Raw genomic sequence first — 19,076 nt, 5'->3', positions numbered from 1 at the left:
AGCTTATTTAATTATTTATTTGGTCTTTTACTCCGAATATTATTTTCTAAGCTCTTGAGACCTAATTACATGGAAATATAGTTTCATTATATTTTTAAAATGACTTGTTTCAAAAATTAATTTCCGAAAGCCCGATAAGTGAAATAGTGCACGTGCATTTGGAACGATAGCCGATTTGAGGATACACTGAGCTCAGAAAAATTGGAGATACGTGCCTTAGTCTTAAAATAGGAATTTTAATGTTTAAATACTCTAGTGATGGTTAGTAGTACGGACGTTATAAGAATTTCTCGGAGGTTTCGCGTTATAGCGATAAAATTGACGGTACACGTTTCCACACGCGTGACTTTATTTGAGGGACCTTAGACCCTTATTTCGGGATAATTAAGAGTGAATATTATCTACATGAATATAAGGGCATTAGAGGTTTAGTGCACTAGTGAACCAAACGCGCGAGAAATCGAGCCGAAACGCGCCCAAACGCACCCTAGTGAGAGTTGACTTTGGGGATGATTTTTGCACCACACATTGTGTCTTCCTTAAGAAGCTAAATTTAGACCAAACACTCTCTCTCTTAGTCTCTCTCTTGGCCGAATTCTCTGCAGCAAAAACACAACACAAAGTTGCCATTTTCATCTTCAATTCTTGCACAAAAACTTCATGGATTCACACCAAATTTGAACTACACTTAGCTTGTCACGTGGAGAGATCATCTAGCTAGAAAAAGGAGGAGTTTCTCACGGTTTCTTGGAGCATCTTGAGGACCGAAATTTCTGGTTTAAAGCAACAAGGAGGTATAACCTCATCCTACACCTTAAGCTTGGTTTATGATGGTAGAAATGCATCCTTAAGCTATTGCATGTGTATGGGTATCTTGATATTGTTGGAAAAATGTGAAAGTGGGCTCTATGGATTCCCACACTTGGGTTGTTGCTGATTTGATGATTGATGGTGGATATATTGTTGGTTTAGTGGTTAAAATGATGGATTAATGGTGTGTAATTGATAGAAATTTCATTGGGTGCAAGAGGCAAAAGTTTCCGATTTTACCCCTGCCTTGTCCGACCACTTTTGTGCAAAATTTTGAGGTTCTAATGACTTGATTATGTTTTTTACATGTTATTGTGAGTGTGTACAAAATTTCATTGAAAAATAACATGATTTGGTTGGTCAAATGAATTGATTTCGAAAGTTAGCAAATCTGGAAAATGATTCCCGTATTGCCCAGGCAGTCATTTTGTATCGGCTATAACTCTTTACTCCGATGTCGAAATCAAGTGCCGTTTGCGGCATTGGAAACTAGACATTCTCAGCTTTCCATTGGTACCAAATTCACGTTCTGGTTCCACTTGAGTGAGCCACACCATTCGTTTGAAAATCACTGCCCTGTTTCGTTGCTCTCCAGGAGACAGGACAGAAATTGCTTCTTGATGCTCAAAAACGAGCTGTTTGTAGATAGAATTTGAAAATGGTTTCTTCTGAGAAAATTCAGCTTTATAAGAGAGCTTTCCAACGCCATCAACCACGTCCAATTCCAAGTTGAATTGAGTGAGTTGTGGCCAAAGTTTGAAACTGCTACAGTGATAGAATTTTCCACTTGGACAGATTTGTAACTAACAATGATTTGGGACTTGTTGTTTTGGAATATTTGATGTCCAACACCTACCAAACTTTAGATTAGATGTTCCTTGGACTTTGTGTTACAAATAAACCAGATTTGGGTTGGTTGCTTTGGACAAAATATTTAAAAAGGAAAGAAGAGCTAGAAGACAGTTTTACCTTGGGAAATTTCCTGAACTTTGATGGTTTAGTTAACTACCTTCCCGTGTGAATTTTCAAATGAAATTTGATAGAAGAGTAATCCTCATATGGAGGTTTAATTGTACAAAATTTGGTAATATTCTAAGACCATTTTGATATGCAAATGATGTCACAAAATTCGCTCATCGAATCTGGAAAACTTTTCGTTTTCTCTTAGCCAAATGGTCAAATCTGATTTGGAGAGTTTTATTTCTAGAATTTGGATGTCAATGGTCTTTAAATTGCTCAGTGGATGTTTATGAACTCTTGGTTTCAATAATGGAGAGATTTGAAACTGATTTCATGGTACAAAAGTTTGTAAACAAAAGAAAAAGTGAGAAGGTAGTTTAGCCTTGAAACTCTTCATAAACTTTGGTTGTTTTAATGACTACCTTACCGTGTGAGTTTTCGTATGAAACTTGGTAGAAACGTTGTTCACATATGGAAGATTTAGTGTACCAAGTTTTATGTATTTCCACTGCCAACTCGGTGACCAAATGATGCTTCGAATTTAGTTTTTAAACCTGGAAAATAGCCCAACCGTCTTAACTTTTTCAGCAACTTGGAGCTACTATATCTTGGTGCTCGAAACTCCGTTTCTCATTCCGCTTGTTTTGTTATACTCATGGATTGCAACACTAATTTATTTCCAAATTTCAAAGGTTAGTTCAAAACAAGTGAATTTTGCCGAATTTCCAAAATTGGCCAAAAACCAACCTTGAAACTGTCTTAGTATTCTACAGCAGTAACTTTGATCCAACTTTTGAATACCTTCCATTTGGGATCATGGAAAAGTGTCTTCTAGAAACTTGTAGTACTCGGAATGTAGTTTCCAATGGTATCAAGCGTTCCAATTTTGGACCTACGTAGTGCAAGATACGATTTTTCTAAAATTGACACCCAAAGCTGAAATTTGGCAATTTCTTAGAAAATGAGATTTTGGAAACTTGCCTTCTTTTCTCGATACCGATTGAACATTTTGAACTCGATTTCATGAAAAATGTTAGTCTCTCTCTTTAGACTTTCAAGCTCTACTCTTGAGCCTCGATTATTAATAATTAAGGCCCAATTTATGAATTCCCCTTAGATTGTACAACCTTCTTTGATAAGTAGGAGTTCTAAGTGATAGTGCATAATAGTTAATGGTTATTTGCTCAGGCGCTCAAGGGGACCTTCAAGAGGAACTCGAAGTGGACGCCTAGACACTTGTTTGAGTATTTACTCTCTTGTTGCAATAGGTGAGTGTTCCATATAGGAATACGTAATTGGAATAAGTCTATGACATGCTTAACTCCTGGTCATTAGGTGTTAAGTGCTATATGTTAAGTATTTACCACACTCATGCATATTTGAATAGTGTATACTTGAATTACTCGACATGAAACACCTGAAGTATGTATATTTGAACTATTCGATATGAAACCCTTGAAGAGCATATTTACGTGACTACTTGAACTATTCGATATGAAATGCTTAAAGAGCATACTTATGTGATTACTTGAAATACTAGATATGAAATGTTTGGAGAGCATATTTACATGATGTGTTTAAATGATTAATTATGCTATGGAAGCATAAGTCGGTTGGAGTGAATCTCCTCGACTCTTACGTGGTGAAAGTGAAAAACGGCCAATGGCGGCCTATTGAAATGACATATGTCTACCAATTAACCGTAATTACTACCGTTAACCGTTTACCGTTTACCGTTAACCGTGTTTACTTACCGTTTTCTAATCTATTTGGTTACTTGCTTACTTGGTTATCTGCTTACGTGATCACCAACTTACTTGGTTACTTGACCACCTGATTACTTGATTATCATGAATCACATGTTATATGAAGCTGTCCATCATTATTAGGCGAGTGTGTACTTTACCTCACTCGACCTACTCAAATGATGAATTTTACCTTTTGTCGAATTACTTGGTTACTTGTGCATGTTGTAAGCTCTAAGCTGAACTTGGGCCCTGCCCTTGGTTACTGACCTACTCGAGCCAGGACTGGGCTCGGTCGGGTAGGTTGGAACCCTGGGCCACCGTTTCGGTATACTCGAGTATTACCACTGGAGGGATAAGGCGATGGCCAGACCGTACCGTGGGGATCAGAAGTCATAAGGTGCAGATGACCGACAGAGTTCCACTGGAACACCGTATCCTACCGTATATGTTTACCTTGTATCATGATAATTGTTTCATGCTAAAATGTCAACATGAAATCCTGAACTATGCCTGTGATATGCTCCATACCTGTTACCTGACCAATGTACTTATATCATGATACCTGTCTCATGATAAATGTCTCATACCATGATAAATATCTCAAATTACTCGTACAATGATTATCACCTCATGATAACATGCCAGTGTGTGACCTTGAATCATGCATATGATATGCCCAACTTACTTGATTTATTTGAACTGTTAGAGTGTCTTGGAACCTCACTGGGCTGTGTAGCTCATCCCACGTTGTGGTTTTCTTTTACAGGGTTCGAGACCAAGGGTGCTCGTGAGTAGTACTAGATTGTTTTCTTTTGAAAACTTTAAGTTATATTATAACGGATGGCTATTGTACCCTTTTCCGTTGGGTTGTATTTAAGCTTGGAAGCTGCATAATTGTAAGTGTGAGATATTTGGAGTACTTTAATTATGTATTGAAGTTACTTAAAGTATTTCGAGCTTTTGAATGATGGATTGTAGTGAGTCCTGGCGAGAGCTGGGCAGGCGTCCCGCGGATACCCTTTGGTTCGCCTTAGGGAGAAGTGGGGGCGCTACAATTGGTATCAGAGCTTAGGCTTCAGATTTTGTAGTGTATCCTAGGCTTAAATGTTTAGGATGCCGGACTGTGGGACTATTCTGAAAGTTAAATGATTGCTTGTAATGATGAATTTAGAGCCACTTCACGTGGTCTCTACAAAGGAGCAAGATAGGGCCAAGTAGTGTTATGGTCCTTACTATGTGATTGAGTAAAGACTTAAGTGCCCTTCTAGAAATGTAAGTTGTGAATCATGAATGTTATAGGTTGTAAAACCTTTATCTTGATGATTGGAGGGAATTTGATATGTATGTTGGGTAGGAATCTCGAATGTGGTGATTTACTCTTGGGACCGGCCGGCTCGAGATGTGAATTATCCTATTTTGGATTCTTGAACCCGAGTACTTGGGAGTGGAAAGCAACCATAGGGACTTTATATCTCCATTTGTGGGGAATAAGAATGAATCGATATTTCATGTGAATGGTTACAGGAAACCAATAATTGTTTGGTTAAGATGGTACAATAATTAAGAGTGGAAGATGGAAAATATCGTAACCCAAAAGATCCTTGTGTTGGGATTGAAATCGAGCATGTTAGGGAACGAGAATCGTCTAGTTCCAATTAATCTAGTGAATCTCTACTGGTGATCTTTCATAGTGAGACGATGGGAGTAGAACTTAAGAGTTTGCGCGTTGGAGATGAATGTACTTGTGATAATCACTTGTTTATTTTTGTTATTGACTTTGACTTGGTATGAACTTTACCTGGCCATAATTTGTGTTATGATTTAATGAACTCTAGTTTGTGTTTACTTGCATAGTGATAATGTTATTTGTGAAAGTATCTTCATCCTCTTTAAATGTTGCTACTGGTATATGAGTGTAGTTCAATTTTAACTAAGTGTAAGGGTTATGCATGTGCGTATAGATTAGTTGTGGACATGGAAACTAGAGGACAACGAAAGGGACGTCAACCTAGACAACCCCGAAATGAAAGAGTAGCTAATGGGTCCGATATCGATCAAAACGTTGAGCTAAGTGCTGGGAGAGGAAATGACCAGATAGGACAAGTTTTAACTCGCATGACGGATATCCTAGAGCTCTTGGTAGCTCAACAAGGTCAAGGTGTTGGACAAGGGAACCAACGTGGAAACCAAGAGATAGGGGAGGATCGAGCTTTAGAGCGGTTTCAGAAATTTTCCCCACCTAAGTTTGCTGGAGGACCTGATCCAGAGGTGGCTGAAAATTGGTTAGAGAATATAAGAAATATATTCGATGCCTTGGATTACACAGAGGAGAGACAAGTCACCTTTGCTGTATTTCAACTTGAAGGAGCAGCCCGAGCCTGGTGGAATGTTATAAGAAACAAGTGGGAAAGAGATCAAACTCCGAGAATTTGGATAAACTTCGTGCGTGAATTTAATGAGAAATTTCTTCCTCCACTTGTCCAAGAAAAGAGAGAAGATGATTTTATAAAGCTTCGTCAAGGAACTTTAAGCGTAGCTGAGTATGAAACACGCTTTACGAAGTTATCTACATATGCCCCAGAATTGGTGGCTACTGAACGGAAGAGAATAAGACGGTTTATCCAAGGATTAGATTTGGAAATCCAAGATGCCCTTGCTGCAGCACAGGTTGAAACATTTAGTGACGCTCTTGAAAAAGCGCAAAGGGTAGAAAGCACAAAATCTCAACTGAGAGCTTTTCAAAAAAGGAAAAGAGATACATCTGACAGTACACTAGGAAAAAATGGACCACCGCCCAAAGTTAGAAAAGAAGTGGATGAAGTAGGACTGTCACTTCCTGCACCACTCATGATAAAGGAACCAAAAGGAACTATGTCACGAGGGACTTCAGTAGGACAAACACGATCAAAGAAAACCTCGCAAGCAAGTCAGGTCACAACACCTCGTCCGACTTGTGGATATTGTGGAAGGACGAATCACACTGAAGAAAACTGTTGGCTAAAGGGACGAAAGTGTATGGGATGTGGGAGTACCAATCATAAAGTTCATGACTGTCCAAGGAGGTATCCACGAGAAACTACTGCTCAACAAGGAAATGGAACTGCCCCTCGACAAGTCAATGGAAGGAGAAACCGACTAGTGACATCTGAAAGAACGCTTGACATGAACACATCACACGGTTCAGAATTGTCTGAGATTACAGAAGGTATGAATTTCGAGGACGAAATTCTTTTAAGGAGGGGAGGTTGTGAGGACTCGCAAAATTTACTTATTTAATCTCCTATTTCTAGCTTATTTAATTATTTATTTGGTCTTTTACTCCGAATATTATTTTCTAAGCTCTTGAGACCTAATTACATGGAAATATAGTTTCATTATATTTTTAAAATGACTTGTTTCAAAAATTAATTTCCGAAAGCCCGATAAGTGAAATAGTGCACGTGCATTTGGAACGATAGCCGATTTGAGGATACACTGAGCTCAGAAAAATTGGAGATACGTGCCTTAGTCTTAAAATAGGAATTTTAATGTTTAAATACTCAAGTGATGGTTAGTAGTACGGACGTTATAAGAATTTCTCGGAGGTTTCGCGTTATAGCGATAAAATTGACGGTACACGTTTCCACACGCGTGACTTTATTTGAGGGACCTTAGACCCTTATTTCGGGATAATTAAGAGTGAATATTATCTACATGAATATAAGTGCATTAGAGGTTTAGTGCACTAGTGAACCAAACGCGCGAGAAATCGAGCCGAAACGCGCCCAAACGCACCCTAGTGAGAGTTGACTTTGGGGATGATTTTTGCACCACACATTGTGTCTTCCTTAAGAAGCTAAATTTAGACCAAACACTCTCTCTCTTAGTCTCTCTCTTGGCCGAATTCTCTGCAGCAAAAACACAACACAAAGTTGCCATTTTCATCTTCAATTCTTGCACAAAAACTTCATGGATTCACACCAAATTTGAACTACACTTAGCTTGTCACGTGGAGAGATCATCTAGCTAGAAAAAGGAGGAGTTTCTCACGGTTTCTTGGAGCATCTTGAGGACCGAAATTTCTGGTTTAAAGCAACAAGGAGGTATAACCTCATCCTACACCTTAAGCTTGGTTTATGATGGTAGAAATGCATCCTTAAGCTATTGCATGTGTATGGGTATCTTGATATTGTTGGAAAAATGTGAAAGTGGGCTCTATGGATTCCCACACTTGGGTTGTTGCTGATTTGATGATTGATGGTGGATATATTGTTGGTTTAGTGGTTAAAATGATGGATTAATGGTGTGTAATTGATAGAAATTTCATTGGGTGCAAGAGGCAAAAGTTTCCGATTTTACCCCTGCCTTGTCCGACCACTTTTGTGCAAAATTTTGAGGTTCTAATGACTTGATTATGTTGTTTACATGTTATTGTGAGTGTGTACAAAATTTCATTGAAAAATAACATGATTTGGTTGGTCAAATGAATTGATTTCGAAAGTTAGCAAATCTGGAAAATGATTCCCGTATTGCCCAGGCAGTCATTTTGTATCGGCTATAACTCTTTACTCCGATGTCGAAATCAAGTGCCGTTTGCGGCATTGGAAACTAGACATTCTCAGCTTTCCATTGGTACCAAATTCACGTTCTGGTTCCACTTGAGTGAGCCACACCATTCGTTTGAAAATCACTGCCCTGTTTCGTTGCTCTCCAGGAGACAGGACAGAAATTGCTTCTTGATGCTCAAAAACGAGCTGTTTGTAGATAGAATTTGAAAATGGTTTCTTCTGAGAAAATTCAGCTTTATAAGAGAGCTTTCCAACGCCATCAACCACGTCCAATTCCAAGTTGAATTGAGTGAGTTGTGGCCAAAGTTTGAAACTGCTACAGTGATAGAATTTTCCACTTGGACAGATTTGTAACTAACAATGATTTGGGACTTGTTGTTTTGGAAAATTTGATGTCCAACACCTACCAAACTTTAGATTAGATGTTCCTTGGACTTTGTGTTACAAATAAACCAGATTTGGGTTGGTTGCTTTGGACAAAATATTTAAAAAGGAAAGAAGAGCTAGAAGACAGTTTTACCTTGGGAAATTTCCTGAACTTTGATGGTTTAGTTAACTACCTTCCCGTGTGAATTTTCAAATGAAATTTGATAGAAGAGTAATCCTCATATGGAGGTTTAATTGTACAAAATTTGGTAATATTCTAAGACCATTTTGATATGCAAATGATGTCACAAAATTCGCTCATCGAATCTGGAAAACTTTTCGTTTTCTCTTAGCCAAATGGTCAAATCTGATTTGGAGAGTTTTATTTCTAGAATTTGGATGTCAATGGTCTTTAAATTGCTCAGTGGATGTTTATGAACTCTTGGTTTCAATAATGGAGAGATTTGAAACTGATTTCATGGTACAAAAGTTTGTAAACAAAAGAAAAAGTGAGAAGGTAGTTTAGCCTTGAAACTCTTCATAAACTTTGGTTGTTTTAATGACTACCTTACCGTGTGAGTTTTCGTATGAAACTTGGTAGAAACGTTGTTCACATATGGAAGATTTAGTGTACCAAGTTTTATGTATTTCCACTGCCAACTCGGTGACCAAATGATGCTTCGAATTTAGTTTTTAAACCTGGAAAATAGCCCAACCGTCTTAACTTTTTCAGCAACTTGGAGCTACTATATCTTGGTGCTCGAAACTCCGTTTCTCATTCCGCTTGTTTTGTTATACTCATGGATTGCAACACTAATTGATTTCCAAATTTCAAAGGTTAGTTCAAAACAAGTGAATTTTGCCGAATTTCCAAAATTGGCCAAAAACCAACCTTGAAACTGTCTTAGTATTCTACAGCAGTAACTTTGATCCAACTTTTGAATACCTTCCATTTGGGATCATGGAAAAGTGTCTTCTAGAAACTTGTAGTACTCGGAATGTAGTTTCCAATGGTATCAAGCGTTCCAATTTTGGACCTACGTAGTGCAAGATACGATTTTTCTAAAATTGACACCCAAAGCTGAAATTTGGCAATTTCTTAGAAAATGAGATTTTGGAAACTTGCCTTCTTTTCTCGATACCGATTGAACATTTTGAACTCGATTTCATGAAAAATGTTAGTCTCTCTCTTTAGACTTTCAAGCTCTACTCTTGAGCCTCGATTATTAATAATTAAGGCCCAATTTATGAATTCCCCTTAGATTGTACAACCTTCTTTGATAAGTAGGAGTTCTAAGTGATAGTGCATAATAGTTAATGGTTATTTGCTCAGGCGCTCAAGGGGACCTTCAAGAGGAACTCGAAGTGGACGCCTAGACACTTGTTTGAGTATTTACTCTCTTGTTGCAATAGGTGAGTGTTCCATATAGGAATACGTAATTGGAATAAGTCTATGACATGCTTAACTCCTGGTCATTAGGTGTTAAGTGCTATATGTTAAGTATTTACCACACTCATGCATATTTGAATAGTGTATACTTGAATTACTCGACATGAAACACCTGAAGTATGTATATTTGAACTATTCGATATGAAACCCTTGAAGAGCATATTTACGTGACTACTTGAACTATTCGATATGAAATGCTTAAAGAGCATACTTATGTGATTACTTGAAATACTAGATATGAAATGTTTGGAGAGCATATTTACATGATGTGTTTAAATGATTAATTATGCTATGGAAGCATAAGTCGGTTGGAGTGAATCTCCTCGACTCTTACGTGGTGAAAGTGAAAAACGGCCAATGGCGGCCTATTGAAATGACATATGTCTACCAATTAACCGTAATTACTACCGTTAACCGTTTACCGTTTACCGTTAACCGTGTTTACTTACCGTTTTCTAATCTATTTGGTTACTTGCTTACTTGGTTATCTGCTTACGTGATCACCAACTTACTTGGTTACTTGACCACCTGATTACTTGATTATCATGAATCACATGTTATATGAAGCTGTCCATCATTATTAGGCGAGTGTGTACTTTACCTCACTCGACCTACTCAAATGATGAATTTTACCTTTTGTCGAATTACTTGGTTACTTGTGCATGTTGTAAGCTCTAAGCTGAACTTGGGCCCTGCCCTTGGTTACTGACCTACTCGAGCCAGGACTGGGCTCGGTCGGGTAGGTTGGAACCCTGGGCCACCGTTTCGGTATACTCGAGTATTACCACTGGAGGGATAAGGCGATGGCCAGACCGTACCGTGGGGATCAGAAGTCATAAGGTGCAGATGACCGACAGAGTTCCACTGGAACACCGTATCCTACCGTATATGTTTACCTTGTATCATGATAATTGTTTCATGCTAAAATGTCAACATGAAATCCTGAACTATGCCTGTGATATGCTCCATACCTGTTACCTGACCAATGTACTTATATCATGATACCTGTCTCATGATAAATGTCTCATACCATGATAAATATCTCAAATTACTCGTACAATGATTATCACCTCATGATAACATGCCAGTGTGTGACCTTGAATCATGCATATGATATGCCCAACTTACTTGATTTATTTGAACTGTTAGAGTGTCTTGGAACCTCACTGGGCTGTGTAGCTCATCCCACGTTGTGGTTTTCTTTTACAGGGTTCGAGACCAAGGGTGCTCGTGAGTAGTACTAGATTGTTTTCTTTTGAAAACTTTAAGTTATATTATAACGGATGGCTATTGTACCCTTTTCCGTTGGGTTGTATTTAAGCTTGGAAGCTGCATAATTGTAAGTGTGAGATATTTGGAGTACTTTAATTATGTATTGAAGTTACTTAAAGTATTTCGAGCTTTTGAATGATGGATTGTAGTGAGTCCTGGCGAGAGCTGGGCAGGCGTCCCGCGGATACCCTTTGGTTCGCCTTAGGGAGAAGTGGGGGCGCTACAATTGGTATCAGAGCTTAGGCTTCAGATTTTGTAGTGTATCCTAGGCTTAAATGTTTAGGATGCCGGACTGTGGGACTATTCTGAAAGTTAAATGATTGCTTGTAATGATGAATTTAGAGCCACTTCACGTGGTCTCTACAAAGGAGCAAGATAGGGCCAAGTAGTGTTATGGTCCTTACTATGTGATTGAGTAAAGACTTAAGTGCCCTTCTAGAAATGTAAGTTGTGAATCATGAATGTTATAGGTTGTAAAACCTTTATCTTGATGATTGGAGGGAATTTGATATGTATGTTGGGTAGGAATCTCGAATGTGGTGATTTACTCTTGGGACCGGCCGGCTCGAGATGTGAATTATCCTATTTTGGATTCTTGAACCCGAGTACTTGGGAGTGGAAAGCAACCATAGGGACTTTATATCTCCATTTGTGGGGAATAAGAATGAATCGATATTTCATGTGAATGGTTACAGGAAACCAATAATTGTTTGGTTAAGATGGTACAATAATTAAGAGTGGAAGATGGAAAATATCGTAACCCAAAAGATCCTTGTGTTGGGATTGAAATCGAGCATGTTAGGGAACGAGAATCGTCTAGTTCCAATTAATCTAGTGAATCTCTACTGGTGATCTTTCATAGTGAGACGATGGGAGTAGAACTTAAGAGTTTGCGCGTTGGAGATGAATGTACTTGTGATAATCACTTGTTTATTTTTGTTATTGACTTTGACTTGGTATGAACTTTACCTGGCCATAATTTGTGTTATGATTTAATGAACTCTAGTTTGTGTTTACTTGCATAGTGATAATGTTATTTGTGAAAGTATCTTCATCCTCTTTAAATGTTGCTACTGGTATATGAGTGTAGTTCAATTTTAACTAAGTGTAAGGGTTATGCATGTGCGTATAGATTAGTTGTGGACATGGAAACTAGAGGACAACGAAAGGGACGTCAACCTAGACAACCCCGAAATGAAAGAGTAGCTAATGGGTCCGATATCGATCAAAACGTTGAGCTAAGTGCTGGGAGAGGAAATGACCAGATAGGACAAGTTTTAACTCGCATGACGGATATCCTAGAGCTCTTGGTAGCTCAACAAGGTCAAGGTGTTGGACAAGGGAACCAACGTGGAAACCAAGAGATAGGGGAGGATCGAGCTTTAGAGCGGTTTCAGAAATTTTCCCCACCTAAGTTTGCTGGAGGACCTGATCCAGAGGTGGCTGAAAATTGGTTAGAGAATATAAGAAATATATTCGATGCCTTGGATTACACAGAGGAGAGACAAGTCACCTTTGCTGTATTTCAACTTGAAGGAGCAGCCCGAGCCTGGTGGAATGTTATAAGAAACAAGTGGGAAAGAGATCAAACTCCGAGAATTTGGATAAACTTCGTGCGTGAATTTAATGAGAAATTTCTTCCTCCACTTGTCCAAGAAAAGAGAGAAGATGATTTTATAAAGCTTCGTCAAGGAACTTTAAGCGTAGCTGAGTATGAAACACGCTTTACGAAGTTATCTACATATGCCCCAGAATTGGTGGCTACTGAACGGAAGAGAATAAGACGGTTTATCCAAGGATTAGATTTGGAAATCCAAGATGCCCTTGCTGCAGCACAGGTTGAAACATTTAGTGACGCTCTTGAAAAAGCGCAAAGGGTAGAAAGCACAAAATCTCAACTGAGAGCTTTTCAAAAAAGGAAAAGAGATACATCTGACAGTACACTAGGAAAAAATGGACCACCGCCCAAAGTTAGAAAAGAAGTGGATGAAGTAGGACTGTCACTTCCTGCACCACTCATGATAAAGGAACCAAAAGGAACTATGTCACGAGGGACTTCAGTAGGACAAACACGATCAAAGAAAACCTCGCAAGCAAGTCAGGTCACAACACCTCGTCCGACTTGTGGATATTGTGGAAGGACGAATCACACTGAAGAAAACTGTTGGCTAAAGGGACGAAAGTGTATGGGATGTGGGAGTACCAATCATAAAGTTCATGACTGTCCAAGGAGGTATCCACGAGAAACTACTGCTCAACAAGGAAATGGAACTGCCCCTCGACAAGTCAATGGAAGGAGAAACCGACTAGTGACATCTGAAAGAACGCTTGACATGAACACATCACACGGTTCAGAATTGTCTGAGATTACAGAAGGTATGAATTTCGAGGACGAAATTCTTTTAAGGAGGGGAGGTTGTGAGGACTCGCAAAATTTACTTATTTAATCTCCTATTTCTAGCTTATTTAATTATTTATTTGGTCTTTTACTCCGAATATTATTTTCTAAGCTCTTGAGACCTAATTACATGGAAATATAGTTTCATTATATTTTTAAAATGACTTGTTTCAAAAATTAATTTCCGAAAGCCCGATAAGTGAAATAGTGCACGTGCATTTGGAACGATAGCCGATTTGAGGATACACTGAGCTCAGAAAAATTGGAGATACGTGCCTTAGTCTTAAAATAGGAATTTTAATGTTTAAATACTCAAGTGATGGTTAGTAGTACGGACGTTATAAGAATTTCTCGGAGGTTTCGCGTTATAGCGATAAAATTGACGGTACACGTTTCCACACGCGTGACTTTATTTGAGGGACCTTAGACCCTTATTTCGGGATAATTAAGAGTGAATATTATCTACATGAATATAAGGGCATTAGAGGTTTAGTGCACTAGTGAACCAAACGCGCGAGAAATCGAGCCGAAACGCGCCCAAACGCACCCTAGTGAGAGTTGACTTTGGGGATGATTTTTGCACCACACATTGTGTCTTCCTTAAGAAGCTAAATTTAGACCAAACACTCTCTCTCTTAGTCTCTCTCTTGGCCGAATTCTCTGCAGCAAAAACACAACACAAAGTTGCCATTTTCATCTTCAATTCTTGCACAAAAACTTCATGGATTCACACCAAATTTGAACTACACTTAGCTTGTCACGTGGAGAGATCATCTAGCTAGAAAAAGGAGGAGTTTCTCACGGTTTCTTGGAGCATCTTGAGGACCGAAATTTCTGGTTTAAAGCAACAAGGAGGTATAACCTCATCCTACACCTTAAGCTTGGTTTATGATGGTAGAAATGCATCCTTAAGCTATTGCATGTGTATGGGTATCTTGATATTGTTGGAAAAATGTGAAAGTGGGCTCTATGGATTCCCACACTTGGGTTGTTGCTGATTTGATGATTGATGGTGGATATATTGTTGGTTTAGTGGTTAAAATGATGGATTAATGGTGTGTAATTGATAGAAATTTCATTGGGTGCAAGAGGCAAAAGTTTCCGATTTTACCCCTGCCTTGTCCGACCACTTTTGTGCAAAATTTTGAGGTTCTAATGACTTGATTATGTTTTTTACATGTTATTGTGAGTGTGTACAAAATTTCATTGAAAAATAACATGATTTGGTTGGTCAAATGAATTGATTTCGAAAGTTAGCAAATCTGGAAAATGATTCCCGTATTGCCCAGGCAGTCATTTTGTATCGGCTATAACTCTTTACTCCGATGTCGAAATCAAGTGCCGTTTGCGGCATTGGAAACTAGACATTCTCAGCTTTCCATTGGTACCAAATTCACGTTCTGGTTCCACTTGAGTGAGCCACACCATTCGTTTGAAAATCACTGCCCTGTTTCGTTGCTCTCCAGGAGACAGGACAGAAATTGCTTCTTGATGCTCAAAAACGAGCTGTTTGTAGATAGAATTTGAAAATGGTTTCTTCTGAGAAAATTCAGCTTTATAAGAGAGCTTTCCAACGCCATCAACCACGTCCAATTCCAAGTTGAATTGAGTGAGTTGTGGCCAAAGTTTGAAACTGCTACAGTGATAGAATTTTCCACTTGGACAGATTTGTAACTAACAATGATTTGGGACTTGTTGTTTTGGAATATTTGATGTCCAACACCTACCAAACTTTAGATTAGATGTTCCTTGGACTTTGTGTTACAAATAAACCAGATTTGGGTTGGTTGCTTTGGACAAAATATTTAAAAAGGAAAGAAGAGCTAGAAGACAGTTTTACCTTGGGAAATTTCCTGAACTTTGATGGTTTAGTTAACTACCTTCCCGTGTGAATTTTCAAATGAAATTTGATAGAAGAGTAATCCTCATATGGAGGTTTAATTGTACAAAATTTGGTAATATTCTAAGACCATTTTGATATGCAAATGATGTCACAAAATTCGCTCATCGAATCTGGAAAACTTTTCGTTTTCTCTTAGCCAAATGGTCAAATCTGATTTGGAGAGTTTTATTTCTAGAATTTGGATGTCAATGGTCTTTAAATTGCTCAGTGGATGTTTATGAACTCTTGGTTTCAATAATGGAGAGATTTGAAACTGATTTCATGGTACAAAAGTTTGTAAACAAAAGAAAAAGTGAGAAGGTAGTTTAGCCTTGAAACTCTTCATAAACTTTGGTTGTTTTAATGACTACCTTACCGTGTGAGTTTTCGTATGAAACTTGGTAGAAACGTTGTTCACATATGGAAGATTTAGTGTACCAAGTTTTATGTATTTCCACTGCCAACTCGGTGACCAAATGATGCTTCGAATTTAGTTTTTAAACCTGGAAAATAGCCCAACCGTCTTAACTTTTTCAGCAACTTGGAGCTACTATATCTTGGTGCTCGAAACTCCGTTTCTCATTCCGCTTGTTTTGTTATACTCATGGATTGCAACACTAATTGATTTCCAAATTTCAAAGGTTAGTTCAAAACAAGTGAATTTTACCGAATTTCCAAAATTGGCCAAAAACCAACCTTGAAACTGTCTTAGTATTCTACAGCAGTAACTTTGATCCAACTTTTGAATACCTTCCATTTGGGATCATGGAAAAGTGTCTTCTAGAAACTTGTAGTACTCGGAATGTAGTTTCCAATGGTATCAAGCGTTCCAATTTTGGACCTACGTAGTGCAAGATACGATTTTTCTAAAATTGACACCCAAAGCTGAAATTTGGCAATTTCTTAGAAAATGAGATTTTGGAAACTTGCCTTCTTTTCTCGATACCGATTGAACATTTTGAACTCGATTTCATGAAAAATGTTAGTCTCTCTCTTTAGACTTTCAAGCTCTACTCTTGAGCCTCGATTATTAATAATTAAGGCCCAATTTATGAATTCCCCTTAGATTGTACAACCTTCTTTGATAAGTAGGAGTTCTAAGTGATAGTGCATAATAGTTAATGGTTATTTGCTCAGGCGCTCAAGGGGACCTTCAAGAGGAACTCGAAGTGGACGCCTAGACACTTGTTTGAGTATTTACTCTCTTGTTGCAATAGGTGAGTGTTCCATATAGGAATACGTAATTGGAATAAGTCTATGACATGCTTAACTCCTGGTCATTAGGTGTTAAGTGCTATATGTTAAGTATTTACCACACTCATGCATATTTGAATAGTGTATACTTGAATTACTCGACATGAAACACCTGAAGTATGTATATTTGAACTATTCGATATGAAACCCTTGAAGAGCATATTTACGTGACTACTTGAACTATTCGATATGAAATGCTTAAAGAGCATACTTATGTGATTACTTGAAATACTAGATATGAAATGTTTGGAGAGCATATTTACATGATGTGTTTAAATGATTAATTATGCTATGGAAGCATAAGTCGGTTGGAGTGAATCTCCTCGACTCTTACGTGGTGAAAGTGAAAAACGGCCAATGGCGGCCTATTGAAATGACATATGTCTACCAATTAACCGTAATTACTACCGTTAACCGTTTACCGTTTACCGTTAACCGTGTTTACTTACCGTTTTCTAATCTATTTGGTTACTTGCTTACTTGGTTATCTGCTTACGTGATCACCAACTTACTTGGTTACTTGACCACCTGATTACTTGATTATCATGAATCACATGTTATATGAAGCTGACCATCATTATTAGGCGAGTGTGTACTTTACCTCACTCGACCTACTCAAATGATGAATTTTACCTTTTGTCGAATTACTTGGTTACTTGTGCATGTTGTAAGCTCTAAGCTGAACTTGGGCCCTGCCCTTGGTTACTGACCTACTCGAGCCAGGACTGGGCTCGGTCGGGTAGGTTGGAACCCTGGGCCACCGTTTCGGTATACTCGAGTATTACCACTGGAGGGATAAGGCGATGGCCAGACCGTACCGTGGGGATCAGAAGTCATAAGGTGCAGATGACCGACAGAGTTCCACTGGAACACCGTATCCTACCGTATATGTTTACCTTGTATCATGATAATTGTTTCATGCTAAAATGTCAACATGAAATCCTGAACTATGCCTGTGATATGCTCCATACCTGTTACCTGACCAATGTACTTATATCATGATACCTGTCTCATGATAAATGTCTCATACCATGATAAATATCTCAAATTACTCGTACAATGATTATCACCTCATGATAACATGCCAGTGTGTGACCTTGAATCATGCATATGATATGCCCAACTTACTTGATTTATTTGAACTGTTAGAGTGTCTTGGAACCTCACTGGGCTGTGTAGCTCATCCCACGTTGTGGTTTTCTTTTACAGGGTTCGAGACCAAGGGTGCTCGTGAGTAGTACTAGATTGTTTTCTTTTGAAAACTTTAAGTTATATTATAACGGATGGCTATTGTACCCTTTTCCGTTGGGTTGTATTTAAGCTTGGAAGCTGCATAATTGTAAGTGTGAGATATTTGGAGTACTTTAATTATGTATTGAAGTTACTTAAAGTATTTCGAGCTTTTGAATGATGGATTGTAGTGAGTCCTGGCGAGAGCTGGGCAGGCGTCCCGCGGATACCCTTTGGTTCGCCTTAGGGAGAAGTGGGGGCGCTACACACACTCGTCTATATCCCATATTTAAGGGGACTCTCAAGCAAATGAACCCTATAACTAGTATGAAATGCAAAAATCCTAAATGAAGGGAAAAAGGGTTTCAAGGAGCATGCCAAATGCTAAGTTAAGAAAAATGCATGACATGTGATGAACACGCAAATATGTACTAACGAGGGGAAGTCCCTAAGGGTCTAGCGTTGGACTAGCACATTCTATGAATTCCGACTAGCGTTGGACTAGTGGAAACGTACATCCGTCCATCACATTCATTCATGGCTATGGAAAGCGAGTAGACATGCCAAACACTTATAAACACATAGCACATAACACTTAGCATGCTCAACTAGATGCAAGAACCTAATTGAAGCAAGTAACACATAACACATAGGCAATTGAAGCCCTAACTATTACATTTGCTAGCTAGGCACACGTCTTCGATAGGTCTTCATTGAATGTTCCTTCAAGCCCTATCTATTACAAGCCAAGAGGTGTACACATACCCCATAAAGAATAACTTAAATAAAAAGCAAAAGTAAATGACATAAATAAAAGAAATTAAATTAAAGGAAGGCTAGGAAAGCAAAATAGACATGCATATTCACATAACACGTAGGAGCACGTAGGGTCAAATGAAGTGCAAATAAGGGATAGAATGTACCTCCCTTGAATCGATGCTCTAATGAAGTGAAATTATTAAATTACCCTCCAAAATAATAAAAATGTCAAGGTACCACTTTAATTATCAAATAATCACATGAAACAACCATTAAACACAAAAGTGGAAATTAAGCATGGAACGAAAATTAAATATGGAATAGATCATGCACGTGCAAGCAAAACTCGGTCTCAAATAAAAGGTCTCAAGAATTTAAAGTGGAGTGCTAAATTGAAATG

General features: G+C 38.3%; 3 long non-coding RNA genes across 3 annotated transcripts; all 3 read left to right on the top strand.

The window, feature by feature from the left end:
- The first annotated feature begins 595 nt into the window (after positions 1 to 595).
- LOC140016966 (uncharacterized) lies at positions 596 to 4,468 on the top strand. The gene is made up of 2 exons (XR_011823249.1): positions 596 to 794; positions 4,285 to 4,468. It is a non-coding gene; the product is annotated as an uncharacterized lncRNA (long non-coding RNA).
- Positions 4,469 to 7,401: 2,933 nt separating this feature from the next.
- On the top strand, positions 7,402 to 11,274 carry LOC140016964 (uncharacterized). The gene is made up of 2 exons (XR_011823247.1): positions 7,402 to 7,600; positions 11,091 to 11,274. It is a non-coding gene; the product is annotated as an uncharacterized lncRNA (long non-coding RNA).
- Positions 11,275 to 14,207: 2,933 nt separating this feature from the next.
- On the top strand, positions 14,208 to 18,080 carry LOC140017016 (uncharacterized). The gene is made up of 2 exons (XR_011823309.1): positions 14,208 to 14,406; positions 17,897 to 18,080. It is a non-coding gene; the product is annotated as an uncharacterized lncRNA (long non-coding RNA).
- The last annotated feature ends 996 nt before the right edge of the window (positions 18,081 to 19,076 follow it).

This window comes from Coffea arabica, chromosome 11c (assembly GCF_036785885.1).
Source record: "Coffea arabica cultivar ET-39 chromosome 11c, Coffea Arabica ET-39 HiFi, whole genome shotgun sequence".
In the NCBI taxonomy this organism is placed as follows: domain Eukaryota; kingdom Viridiplantae; phylum Streptophyta; class Magnoliopsida; order Gentianales; family Rubiaceae; genus Coffea; species Coffea arabica.
Note: the sequence above shows the minus strand (reverse complement) of the source record. Positions and strands in the feature narration are given on the sequence as shown.